Source organism: Gopherus flavomarginatus, chromosome 10, assembly GCF_025201925.1.
Source record: "Gopherus flavomarginatus isolate rGopFla2 chromosome 10, rGopFla2.mat.asm, whole genome shotgun sequence".
Classification (NCBI taxonomy): domain Eukaryota; kingdom Metazoa; phylum Chordata; order Testudines; family Testudinidae; genus Gopherus; species Gopherus flavomarginatus.
This window is the reverse complement of record NC_066626.1, coordinates 12,217,966-12,230,585: the sequence shown is the minus strand read 5'-3', so window position 1 is coordinate 12,230,585 and position 12,620 is coordinate 12,217,966.

The window sequence follows — 12,620 nt, the reverse complement described above, 5'->3', positions numbered from 1 at the left end:
GTAAAGAAAAGCCAAAGAATCAAATGGACGCTCATGGAGGGAGGGAGGGGGGACTGAGGACTCCAGCTATCGCATAGTCCCAGCAGTCTTCGAAAAGCATTTGCATTCTTAGCTGAGCTCCCAATCCCTGAAGGGTCAAAAACATTTTCCCGGGTGTTTCAGGGGGCCCTGGAGCTAGGGTTAGGGGTCCAATGGGTAGAGCCTCTGGAGGTAGGTTTAGGGGCCCTACGGGTTGGGCCCCTGAAGCTAGCGGTTGGGGCCCCACGGGTAGGTCCCCTGGAGCTAGGGTTAGCGGCCCCACGGATAGGGCCCCTGGCGCTTGGGTTAGGGGTCTCACGGGAAGGGCCTCTAGAGCTAGGTTTACGGGACCCACTGGTAGGGCCCCTGAAGATAGGGTTAAGGGCCCCACAGGTAGGGCCCCTGAAGATAGGGTTAAGGGCCCCACAGGTAGGGCCCCAGGAGCTAGAGTTAGGGGCCCAAGGGAAAGGGCTCCTGGAGTTAGAGTTAGGGGCCCCATGCATAGGGCCCCTAGAGCGAGGGTTAGGTGCCCCACAGGTTGGGCCCTTGGAGATAGGGTTAGGGACCCCAGGGGTATGGCCCCTGGAGTTAGGGTTAGGGTTCCCAGGGGTGGGGCCCCTGGAACTAGTGTAAGGGTTTCCAAGAGTGGGTTCCCTGGAGCTAGGGTTAAGGGCCCCACGGGTTGGGCCCCTGGAGCTAGGATTAGGGGAACCAAGGGCAGGGCCCCTGGAGCTAGGGTTAGGGGCCCCATGGGCAGGGTCCCTGGTGCTAGGGTTAGGGTTCCCAAGGGTAGGGCCCCTGGAGCTAGGGTTAGGGTTACCAGTGGTGGGGCCTCTGGAGCTAGTGTTAGGGTTTCCAGGGGTGGGGTCCCTTTATCTAGGGTTAAGGGCCCCACGGGTAGGACCCCTGGAGCTAGGCTTAGGGTTCCCAGTGGTGGGGCCTCTGGAGCTAGTGTTAGGGTTTCCAGGGGTGGGGTCCCTTTATCTAGGGTTAAGGGCCCCACAGGCAGAGCCCATGGAGCTAGGATTAGGAGCCCCAGGGACGAGACCCCTGAAGCTAGGGTTAGGGGTCCCAGGGGTGGAGCACCTGGAGCTAGGGTTAGGGATTCCACGGGAAGGGCCTTGGGAGCTAGGGTTAGGGGCCCCACGGGTAAGACCCCTGGAGTTAGGGTTAGGGGACCCAGGGGCAGGGCCCTTGGAGCAAGGGTTAGGAGTCCCACAAGAAGGGACCCTGGAGCTAGGGTTTGGGGCCCCACGGGTTGGGACCCTGGAGGTAGGGTTAGGGGTCCCAGGGATAGGGCCCCGGGAGGTAGTGTTAGAGTGTCCAGGGGTGGGTGCCCTGGAGCTAGTGTTAAGGGCCTCACGGGTAGGGCCCCTGGAGCTAAAGTTAGGGGCCTCACAGGCAGGACCCCTGGAGTACAGTTACGGGACCCACAGGTAGGGCCCCTGGAGGTAGGGTAAATTGCCACACGGGTAGGATCCCTGGAGATAGGTTTAGGGGACCAAGGGATAGGGCACTTGGAGCTAGGGTTAGGAGTCCCAGGGGTGGGGCCCCTGAAGCTAGTGTTAGGGTTTCCAGGGGTGGAGCCCCTTGAGCTAGGGTAAAGGGTCCCATGGGAAGGGCCCCTGGAGCTTGGGTTAGGGTTCCCACGCTTAGGGCCCCTGGAGCTAGGGTTTCGGGCCCCATGGGTAGGACCCTTGGACCTTGGGTAAGGGGCCCCAAAGGTAGGGTCCCTTGAGCTAGAGTTAGGCGATGAAAGGGTAGGGCACCTGGAGCTAGAGATAGGGGTCTCAGGGGTGGGGCTCCTAGAGGTAGTGTTATGGTTTCCAGGGGTGGGGCCCCTGGTATTAGGGTTAAGGGTCCCATGCGTAGGGCCCTTGGAGCTAAGGTTAGGGGCCTCAGGGGCAGGGCTCCTGGATCTAAGGTTAGGGGCATTACGGGTAGGGCCCCTGGAGCTAGGGTTAGGAGCCCCAGAGATGGGGCCCCTGAACCTACAGTTAGTGGTCCCAGAGGTGGGGCCCCTGGAGCTAGGGATAGGGGCCCAAGGGGTAAGGCCCCTGAAGCTAGGTTTAGGAATCCCACGAGATGGGCCCCTGGGGCTAGGGTTAGGGGTCCCATGGGTAGGGCCTCTGGATCGAGGGTTAGGGGCCACACGGATAGGGACCCTGGAGCTAGGATTAGGGGCCCTATGGGTAGGGCCCCTGGAGCTGGGTTAGGGGACCCAGGGGTCGAGCCCTGGGAGCTATGGTTAGGTGTCCCACGAGTAGGGTGCCTGGAGTTAAGGTTTGGGACCCAAGAGATAGCTCTCCTGGAGCTAGGGATAGGGGCCCCACGCGTAGGGCCTCTGGAGCTAGGGTAAGGGGTCCTACGGGTAGGGCCTCTGAAGCTAGGGTTTGGGGCCCCAGGGGTAGGGCCCCTGGAGATAGGGTTAGGTTTCCCACGGGAAGGGCCCTTGGAGCTAGGTTAGGGGACCCACGGGAAGGGCCCTTGGAGCTAGGGTAAAGGTCACCACGGGTAGGGTCCCTGTAGCTATGGTTAGGAGACCAACGTGTAGGGAACCTGGAGCTAGGGTTAGGGGTCCCAGGGGTAGGGACCCTGGAGCTAAGGTTAGGTGCCTCATGGGTGGTTCTCCTGGAGCTAGGAATAGGGGTCCCAGGGGTGGGGCCCCTGGAGCTAGGGTTAGGGTTCCCACGTGTCGGGCCCCTGGAGCTAGGGTTAGGAGCCCTAGGGATGGGGCCGCTGTAGCCAGGGTAATTGTTCCCAGGGGTGGGGTGCCTCGAGATAGTGTTAGGGTTTCCAGGGATGGGGCCCCTGGAGTTAGGGTTAGCGGCCCCACGAGCAGGGCCCCTATAGCTGGGGTTTGGAGCCCCAGGGTTGGGCCCCTGGAGCTAGGGTTAGGGGTTCCAGGGGCGGGGAACCTGGAACTAGGGTTAGGGGCCCTACAGGTAGGGCCCCTGAAGGTAGGGTTCGGCGCCCCAGGGGTAAGGCCCCTAGAGCTAGAGTTAGGGGTCCCACGGGAAGGGCCTTTGGTGGTATTGTTAGGGACCCCATGGATTGGGACCTTGGAGCTAGCGTTAGGGGCCCCACGGGTAGGTCCCCTGGAGTCAGGGTTAGGGGTCCAACGGGCAGCGACCATGGAGCTAGGGTTTGGGCTCCCATGGGTAGGGCCTCTGGTTCTAGGGATAGGGGCCCCACGGATAGGGCCCCTGGAGCTTGGGTTAGGGATCCCATGGGAAGGGCCTCTGGAGCTAGGGTTAGACGCCCCATGGGTAGGGCCCCTGGAGCTAGAGTTAAGGGCCCCAATAGGAACACTAACCATAGGGCGGGAAGCCCTATCCATAGGAAACCTAACCTTAGGGTGGGAAGGCAGACCCATAGGAACACTAACTCTAGGGCAGGAAGTCCTACCCATAGGAATCCTAACTGTAGGACCGGAAGCCCTACCCATAGGAACCCTAACCCTATAGCGGTAAGCCCTACCCATAGGAACTCTAACCCTAGGGCGCGAAGCTCTATCCATAGGAACCTTAACCCTAGCTCGAAGTGCCCTACTTATATTAACCCTAGCCCTAGTTCCAAGTGCTCTACCCATAGGAACCCTAACCCTAGGGCGGGAAGCCCGACCCATAAGAACCCAAACCCTAGGGCAGGAAGCGCTACCCATATGAACCGCAACCCTAGCTCCAAGTGCTCGACTTATAGGAACCGTAAACCTAGGGCTGGACACCCTACCCATAGGAACCCTAACCCTAGCTACAAGTGTCCTACCCATAGGAATGCTAACTATAGCGCCAAGCGCCCTACCCATAGGAACCCTAACCTTGGGATGGGAAGCCCTACAATAGGAACTCTAATGCTGGGGCGTAAAGGCCTATCCATAGGAACCCTAAAACTAGGGCAGGATGGCCTACCCATAGGATCTCTAACACTAGAGCGGAAAGCCTTACCCATATGAACCATAACTCAAGCTTCAAGTGCCGTACCCTTAGGAACCCTAACCTTAGCTCCAAATGACCTACCTAGAAGAACCCTAACACTAGGGAGGGAAGGCCTACTCATAGGAAACCTAACCCTAGCTCCAAGTGCCCAACCCATAGGAACGCTAACCCTAGGACAGGAAGCTCTACCCATAGGAACCAAAACCTTAGCTCCCAGTGCCCTACCCAGTAGAACCCTAATCCTAGCGTGGGAAGCCCGACCCATAAGAACCCTAAGCCTAGGACCAGAAGCCCTACCCATAGGAATCCTAACCCTAGGGTGGGAAGCCCTACCCATAGGAACAGTAACCCTAGGGCGGGAAGCTCTATCCATAGGAATCCTAACACTAGGGCAGAATGCCCTACCCATAGGATCCCTAACTCTAGCTCCAAGTGCCCTACTCTTAGGAACCCTAACTCTAGCTCCAAATGACGTACCTAGAAGAACTGTAACCTGAGGGCGGGAAGGCCTACCCATAGGAAACCTAACCCTAGCTCCAAGTGGCCAACCCATAGGAACCTTAAACCTAGGGCAGGAAGGCCTACCCATAGGAACCGAAACCCTAGCTCCAAGTGCCCTACCCCATAGGGAACCTAACCCTCGCTCCAAGTGCCCTACTCATACTAACCCTAACCCTACCCCTAGGGTGGGAAGCCCTACCCATAGGAACCCTTACCCTAGGGCAGGAAGCCCTACCCATAGTAACCTTAACCCTAGCTCCAATTGCCATACTCATAGGAAGCCTTATCCTAGGGCTGGAAGCGCTACCCATAGAAATCCTAACCTGAAGGCGGGAAGGCCTACCCATAGGAACTCTAACCTTAGCTCCAATTGCCCTACCCATAGGAACCCTAACCCTAGGGCGGGTAACCCATTCCATAAGAACCCTAACCCTAGGGCTGGAAGCCCTACCTATAGCAACCCTAACCCTAGCTCCAAGTGCCCTATCCATAGGAACCCTAACCCTATGGGGGGAAGGTCTACCCATAGGAACCCTAACCCTAGCTCCCAGTACCCTACCCATAGAAACCGTAAACCTAGGGCGGGAAGGTCTACCCATAGGAACTGAAACCCTAGCTCCAAGTGCCCTACCCATAGGGACCCTAACCCTAGCTCCAAGTGCCCTACCCATACTAACCCTAACCCTAACCCTAGGGTGGGAAGCCCTACCTATAGGAACCGTAACCCTATGGCAGGAATCCCTACCCATAGGAAGCCTAACCCTAGCTCTAAATGACTAATAGAAGAACCCTAACCCTATGGCAGGAAGCCCTACCCATAGGAACTCTAGCCCTAGGGCGGGAAGCCCTACCCATAGTAACCTTAACCCTTGCTCCAAGTGCCCTACCCATAGGAACCCTAACCCTAGTTCCAAGTGCCCTATCCATTGGAAACCTAACCCTAAGGCGGGAAGGCCTACCCATAGGAACTCTAATCCCAGTTCCAAGTGCCCTACCCATAGCAACCCTAACCCTAGGGCGGGATGCCATATCCATAGGAACTCTAATCCTAGGGCAGGAATGCCTACCCATAGGAACTCTAATCCTAGCTCCAAATGCCCTATCCATAGGAACCTTAACCCTAGGGTGGGAAGGCCTACCCATGGGAACCCTAACCCTAGCTCCAAGTGCCCTACCCATTGGAACCCTAACCCTATGGCGGGAAGGCCTACCCGTAGGAACCCTAACCGTAGCTCCCAGTACCCTACCCACAGAAACCGTAAACCTAGGGTGGGAAGGCCTACCCATAGGAACCGTAACCGTAGGTCCATGTGCCATAACCATAGGACCCTAACCCTAGCTCCAAGTGCCCTACCCATACTAATCCTAACCCTAACCCCAGGGCAGGAAGCCCTACCCATAGGAACACTAACTGTATGGCGGGAAGCCCTACCCATAGGAACCCTAACCCTAACCCTACCCTAACTCCTAACCCTAACTCCTAACCCTCTCACTCTAATCCTAACCCCCTAACCCTCACCCTCACCCTCACCCTCACCCTACCCCAACCCCTAAACCTAACCCTAAGCCCGAGCCCAACTCCAACCCTAATGTCTAACCCCTAAATCTAACCCTGAACCCTAACCCTAACCTTATCCCTAACCATAATCCTCTTACCTTAACCCTAACCCCAAACCCTAACCTACTAACCCTAACCCCTTACCCCTAACACTAAACCTAACCTCAACACCAACCTTAAACCAAACCCCTAAACCTAACCCCTGACCCCTGACCCTAACCCTAAACCCTAATCCTAATCCTAAACCCCGACCTCAACGCTAACCCCTAACCCTAAACACTCGCCTTCGCCCTAGCCCTAGCCCTAACCTTAACCCCAACCCCTAATCCTAACCGTAACCCAACCGTAACACTAACGCTAACCATGACCCTGACCCCGACCCTGACCCATCCTAACCCTAACCTAACCATGACTCTGACCCTGACCCTAACCCCAACCCCTATCCCTGACACTGACCCGACCCCAACCCTAAACCTAACCGTAACCCAATCCAACCCTAACCCTAACCCCCAACTCTAAACACTCGCCCTCGCCCTTGTCCTAGCTCTAACCCTAACCTCAACCCCAACCCCTAACCCTAACCGTAACCCAACCCTAACCCTAACCCTAACCCTGACCCCAACCCTGACCTCGTCCTAACCCTAACCTAACCATGACCCTGATCCTGACCCTAACCCCAACCCCTAACCCTGACCCTAACCGTAACCCAACCCAACCCTAACCCTAACCCTAAAGCCTAATCCTAACCCTTACCCCATCCCCAACCCTAACCTTCTAACCCTAACCCTCACCCTAACCTAACCTACTCTACCCTAGCCCTAGTCCTAGCCCTGACCCTGACCCCGACTCCAACCCTAACCCATAACCCATAACCCTAACCCTACTCCTAACTCTAGCTCTAAACCCTAATCCCTAACCCTAACTCTAACCCAAACCTAACCCTAACCCCAACCTAACCCTCTCACCCTCACTCCAACCCCAACCCTAACCCGACCCTGATCCGACCATACCCCTACCCCTAACCCCTACCTAGCCCTAGCTCTAGCCCTAACCCTAACCCGACACTGACTCTAACCCTAACCCTAATTCTAAACCCTAACCCTAACCCTACTCGTAAACCCTAACCTCTAAACCTAACCCTAACCCCTAAACCCCGAGCCCTAACCCTAAACCGTAACCCTGACCCTAAACCCTAACCCTAAACGAAACCCTCACTCTAAGCCTAAACCCGACCATGACCCTTGACCCCGACCCCTAAACGTATCCTAAACCCTAACTGAAGAGTAACCCTAAGCTTCCCCTACATTTGACCCCCTGTAACTCTAAACTCTGACCCTAACCCTGAACCTGAACCATAACTCAAACCCTAAACCCTCACCCAATCCTAACTGAACCCACAACCTAACCCCTGACCCTAACCCGACCCCTAAATCTGACCTACCCCTAACCCAACCCCCACCCCACCCTAACGGTAACCCAAACCTAACCGGCCCCACCCAAACCCTAAACCCTAACCTCTACCCTAAGCCTAACTGAATGGTCACTCTAGCCCCCACTCTGAATCCACCGAACTCCTCCCTTACCCTGAGTCTCAACCATAACCAAACCCTGACCATAACCCTACCCCTAACGCTAACCCTGACCCTAACTCAAACCCAAACCTCAGACCCTGACCCTAACCCAACCCGGACCCTAACCTTAACTCCAAATCCTAAACCCAAAACCTAAACCCTGACCCTAACCCTAAACCAACCCTAATCCTACCCAATGTGACCCTGACCTTAAACCTTAACCTTATCCTGACCCTAAACTTAACCCTAACCATACCCTAACTCTAACGCATGAACCCTAACCCCTGACCCTGACCCTAACACAACCCTACCCCTCACCCGGATCCTCATCCTAAACCCTAACTCTAACCCCTAAACCCTAACTCAATCCTACACCTGACCCTACCCCAACCCAACCCTCACCCTCACCACTACCCTAACCCTCACCCTACCCATGACCCTCACCCTAACCCTGACCCTAACCCAAAGCTAACCATAGCCCTAACCTAACCCTAACCCTAACCCTGGTCCTGACCTAATCCTAATGTATCCCTAACCCCCAACCATAACACTAACTGACCCTGACCCTACGCCAAACAATAAACCCTAAACCTAACCACAAAAACTAACCCTAACCCAGCACAAACCAACCCTAACCCTAATCCTAACCTAACCCTAATCCAACACTAATCCTAAATCCTAACCCCCCCAACCTATCCCTAACCCTAACCCAACTCTAAACATAACCCCCGACACTATCCTGGACCCTAACCTATCGCTAAACCTAATGCTAAACACTCACCCTAAACCCTAATCCTAACCCAAGCCCTAACCCAACCGTAACCCTAACCTACCCCTACCCATTACCCTAACCTTACCCTGCCATCAATCACAACCCCAACCCAAACCCTAACCCCAACCCCAACCCTGACCCTACCCCTGACCCTGACCCTAACCCTAACTCATCTGTAAAAAGGGGAGTAGTCTCCCACTATTAGCCTATTTGGCCTTTCAGCTTTTTCTGGAAAGGACTCTGTCTCACACACTGTGGGTATGTCTACACTGCAGCTGGACATCAGTGGCTGGCTCCTGCCCACAGCCTTGGACTCACAGGCCTCAGGCTGCAGGGTTGTTTAATTGTGTTGTAGATGTTGCGGCTTAGGCAGCAGCCCAAGGTCTGGCACCCTCCCAACTTGCAGGGTCTACAGCCTGGCTCAAGACCGAACCCAGACATCTACACAACACTGTGAGTCCAAGCCAGTTGCCATGGGCCAGCTGTGGGTTTTTTAATAGCAGTGTAGACAGATCCTTGGTGTCTGTTCAGCACCTATCACAATGGGGACCCTGATCTTGGTCAGTGTCTGTGCAGAGCCCTGCACAACAGGGGGACTTGGGTGAGGGCTCTGCAACTTCCAGCACTACAGGATCTCTGATTTTGTTTGAGGTCCCTGCAGCATCTGGTAAAATTGGGGGCGGGGGGTATGATCTCTGTCAGGATCTCCGCAGTACCCAGTGCAGTGGTGGGGACTGATCTTGGCTGGGGTCAGTGCAGCACCAGGCCCAACAGGGACATAGATCTGAAGTGCCCAGCACAATGCAGGTAGGATTCTGGGGCCTGGTCTACACTACGTGTTTATATTGAATTTAGCAGCATTAAATTGATTTAACCCTGCACCCGTCCACACAACGAAGCCCTTTATATCGATATAAAGGGCTCTTAAAACCGATTTCTGTACTCCTCCCCGACGAGGGGAGTAGCGCTGAAATTGGTATTCCCCCATGTCGGATTAAGGTTAGTGTGGCCACAATTCCACGGTTTTGGTCTCCGGGTGGTATCCCACAGTGCACCATTGTGACCACTCTGGAAAGCCATCTAAACTCGGATGCACTGGCCAAGTAGACAGGAAAAGCCCCGTGAACTTTTGAATTTCATTTCCTGTTTGGCCAATGTGGAGAGCTCACCAGCACAGGTGACCATGCAGAGGTCATCAGCACAGGTAACAATGCAGTCTCCTGAGATTCAAAAAAGAGCTCCAGCATGGACTGCACGGGAGGTACTGGATCTGATTGCTGTATGGGGAGAGGATTCCATGCTAACAGAAATCTGTTCCAAAAGACAAAATGAAAAAACATTTGAAAAAATTTCCAAGGCTATGATGCAGAGAGGCCACAGCAGGGACTCAATACAGTGCCGTGTGAAAGTTAAGGAGCTCAGACAAGCCTACCAGAAAACCACAGAAGCAAACGGAAGGTCCGGGGCAGGGCCGAAAACATGCCGCTTCTACACTGAGCTGCATGCAATTCTAGCGGGGTCTGCCACCACTACCCCACCCCTGTCCGTGGATTCCGAGGTGGGGGTGGTAATCTCAGCCATGCCTGAGGATTCTGCAGATGGGGAAGATGAGGAGGAGGAAGAGGAGGACGAGCTTGCAGAGAGCACACAGCACTCCGTTCTCCCCAACAGCCAGGAGCTTTTTCTCACCCTGACGGAATTACCCACCCAGCCCTCCCAAGTCACTGTCCCAGATAATGAAGCCATGGAAGGGACCTCTGGTGAGTGTACCTTTGTAAATATAAAACATGGTTTAAAAGCAAGCGTTTTTTAATGATTAATTTGCCCGGAGGACTTGGGATGCATTCGCGGCCAGTAAAGTTACTGGAAAAGTCTGTTAACATGTCTGGGGATGGAGCGGAAATCCTCCAGGAACATCTCCATGAAGCTCTCCTGGAGGTACTTCAAAAGCCTTTGCAGAAGGTTTCTGGGCAAGGCAGCCTTATTCCATCCTCCATGGTAGGACACTTGACCACACCATGCATGTAGCAAGTAATCTGGTATCATTGCATGACAAAGCCTAGCTGTGTATGGTCCCAGTGTTTGCTGGCATTCAAGCAACATCCGTTCTTTATCTTACTGTGTTATCCTCAGGAAAGTGATATAGTTCATGGTAACCTGGTTGAAATCCAGCAATTTAATTAAGGGGACAGAGATGGTTGGGCTGTTTGCCTGTGGCTTAAAAGAAATCCTTCCCTGCATTTAGCCAAGCAGGGGGAGGGGGGGTGATTGGCGCTGAGCTTTTTTGCGTTTGGCTAGCTGGGATCTTCCCTGCTATCAGCTACGCGGTGGTGGGGAGGGTGGCTAGCAGCAATCTTCCATTATACCAGCCACGCGGTGGGGGGAGGGGTAAGGTGATCATCCCAGAGAATTGGATGGGGACGGTTCTGGTGCTGCACGTTAACAGGAAAGAAGCAGCACTCAATGGGCTTTGCTTGGTATTTGGGAAAGGAGGGCGCTGGATATATGAAGGCTGCAGAAGCTGAAAGACAATGGCTTACCATGGCTGCATGCAAGCCAAATTCTGATGACTGGACCTGTGTCTGTGATCTCTAATACCAAAGCCACAGGCACTCAATATTAAGATGCAAAATGCAACCTTGTAGTGAGATCACATGTGCTATGTAAGGTGAATAGTGTTGTTCACCGTGAAAGAGTATAACCAATGTTCTGTAAAATGTATCTTTTTAAATACTTCTCTCCCTTTTTTCCCTCTCTCCTGCAGCTGCAAATTTTTCAAGTCTCCCTCGTCCATCCCGAAGGCTATCTCAGATAAGGCAGTGGAAAAAAAAGACGCGACATGAAATGTTCTCGGAAATCATGAAAGTGACCCGCAATGAAAGAGCTCATCTGAATGAGTGGAAGGACATGGTATCAAAGTACAGGAAAGATGCCAGTGACCGTGAGGACAGGAGGGACCAATGTGAGGATAGGAGGGATGAACGTGAGGAGAGGAGAGATGCTCGAGGTGAGAGGTGGCGTCAGGAAGATCTGAGGTGTCGGGATGCAACTCTGGGGCTGCTGCGTGATCAAACGGATATGCTCCAGTGCCTGGTGGAGCTTCAGGAATGGCAGCAGGATCACAGAGTGCCGCTGCAGCCCCTCTATAACCACCCTCACCCCTCACCATGTTCCTGAGCCTCCTCAAGCACCAGACAACTAAGAACGCGTGGTGGGAGGCTCCGTGCACCCGCCCATTCCACCCCAGTGGACAGCCCAACCAAATGGCTGTCATTATTTTGAAATTTTTTTAGTGGCCTTTTCCTTCCCTCCTATCTTCCTCCCAAACCTCACCCGGGCTACCTTGTCAGTTCTCGCCCTCTTTTTATAATTAATTAATAAAGAATACATGATTTTTAAACGAGAGTGATTTTATTTCCTTAGGAAGCAAGCGGTAATCGAAGGGGGAGGGTGGGTGGCTTACAGGGAATGAGTCAATCAAGGGGGAGGGGGGTTTCATCAAGGAGAACCAAACACAGCAGTCACACTGTACCCTGGCTCGTGATGAAACTGGTTTTCAAAGCTTCTCTGATGCGCTCCGCTTCCTGGTGTGCTCTTCTAATCACCCTGGTGTCTGGCTGCGCGTAATCAGCAGCCAGGTGATTTACCTCAGCCTCCCACCCTGCCATAAAGGTCTTCCCCTTACTCTCACAGAGATTGTGGAGCACATAGCAAGCAGCAATAACAATGGGGACATTGATTTGGCTGAGTCTGAGCGAGTCAGTGATGTGCGCCAGCGTGCCTTTAAACAGCCAAATGCACATTCTACCACCATTCTGCACTTGCTCAGCCTATAGTTGAACAACTCCTGACTACTGTCCAAGTTGCCTGTGTATGGCTTCATGAGCCATGGCATCAAGGGGTAGCCTGGATCCCCCAGGATAACTACAGGCATTTCAACATCCCCAACTGTTAATTTCTGGTCTGGGAAGTAATTCCCTTGCTGCAGCTGTTTAAACAGAGTAGTGTTCCCGAAGACGCGAGCGTCATGAACCCTTCCCGGCCATCCCACGTAGATGTTGGTGAAACATCCCTTGTGATCCACCAGTGCTTGCAGCACCATGGAAAAGTACCCCTTGCGGTTTATGTACTGGGTGTCCTGGTGCTCTGGTGCCAAGATAGGGATATGGGTTCCATCTATCACCCCACCACAGTTAGGGAATCCCATTGCAGCAAAACCATCCACTATGACCTGCACATTTCCCAGAGTCACAACCTTTCGT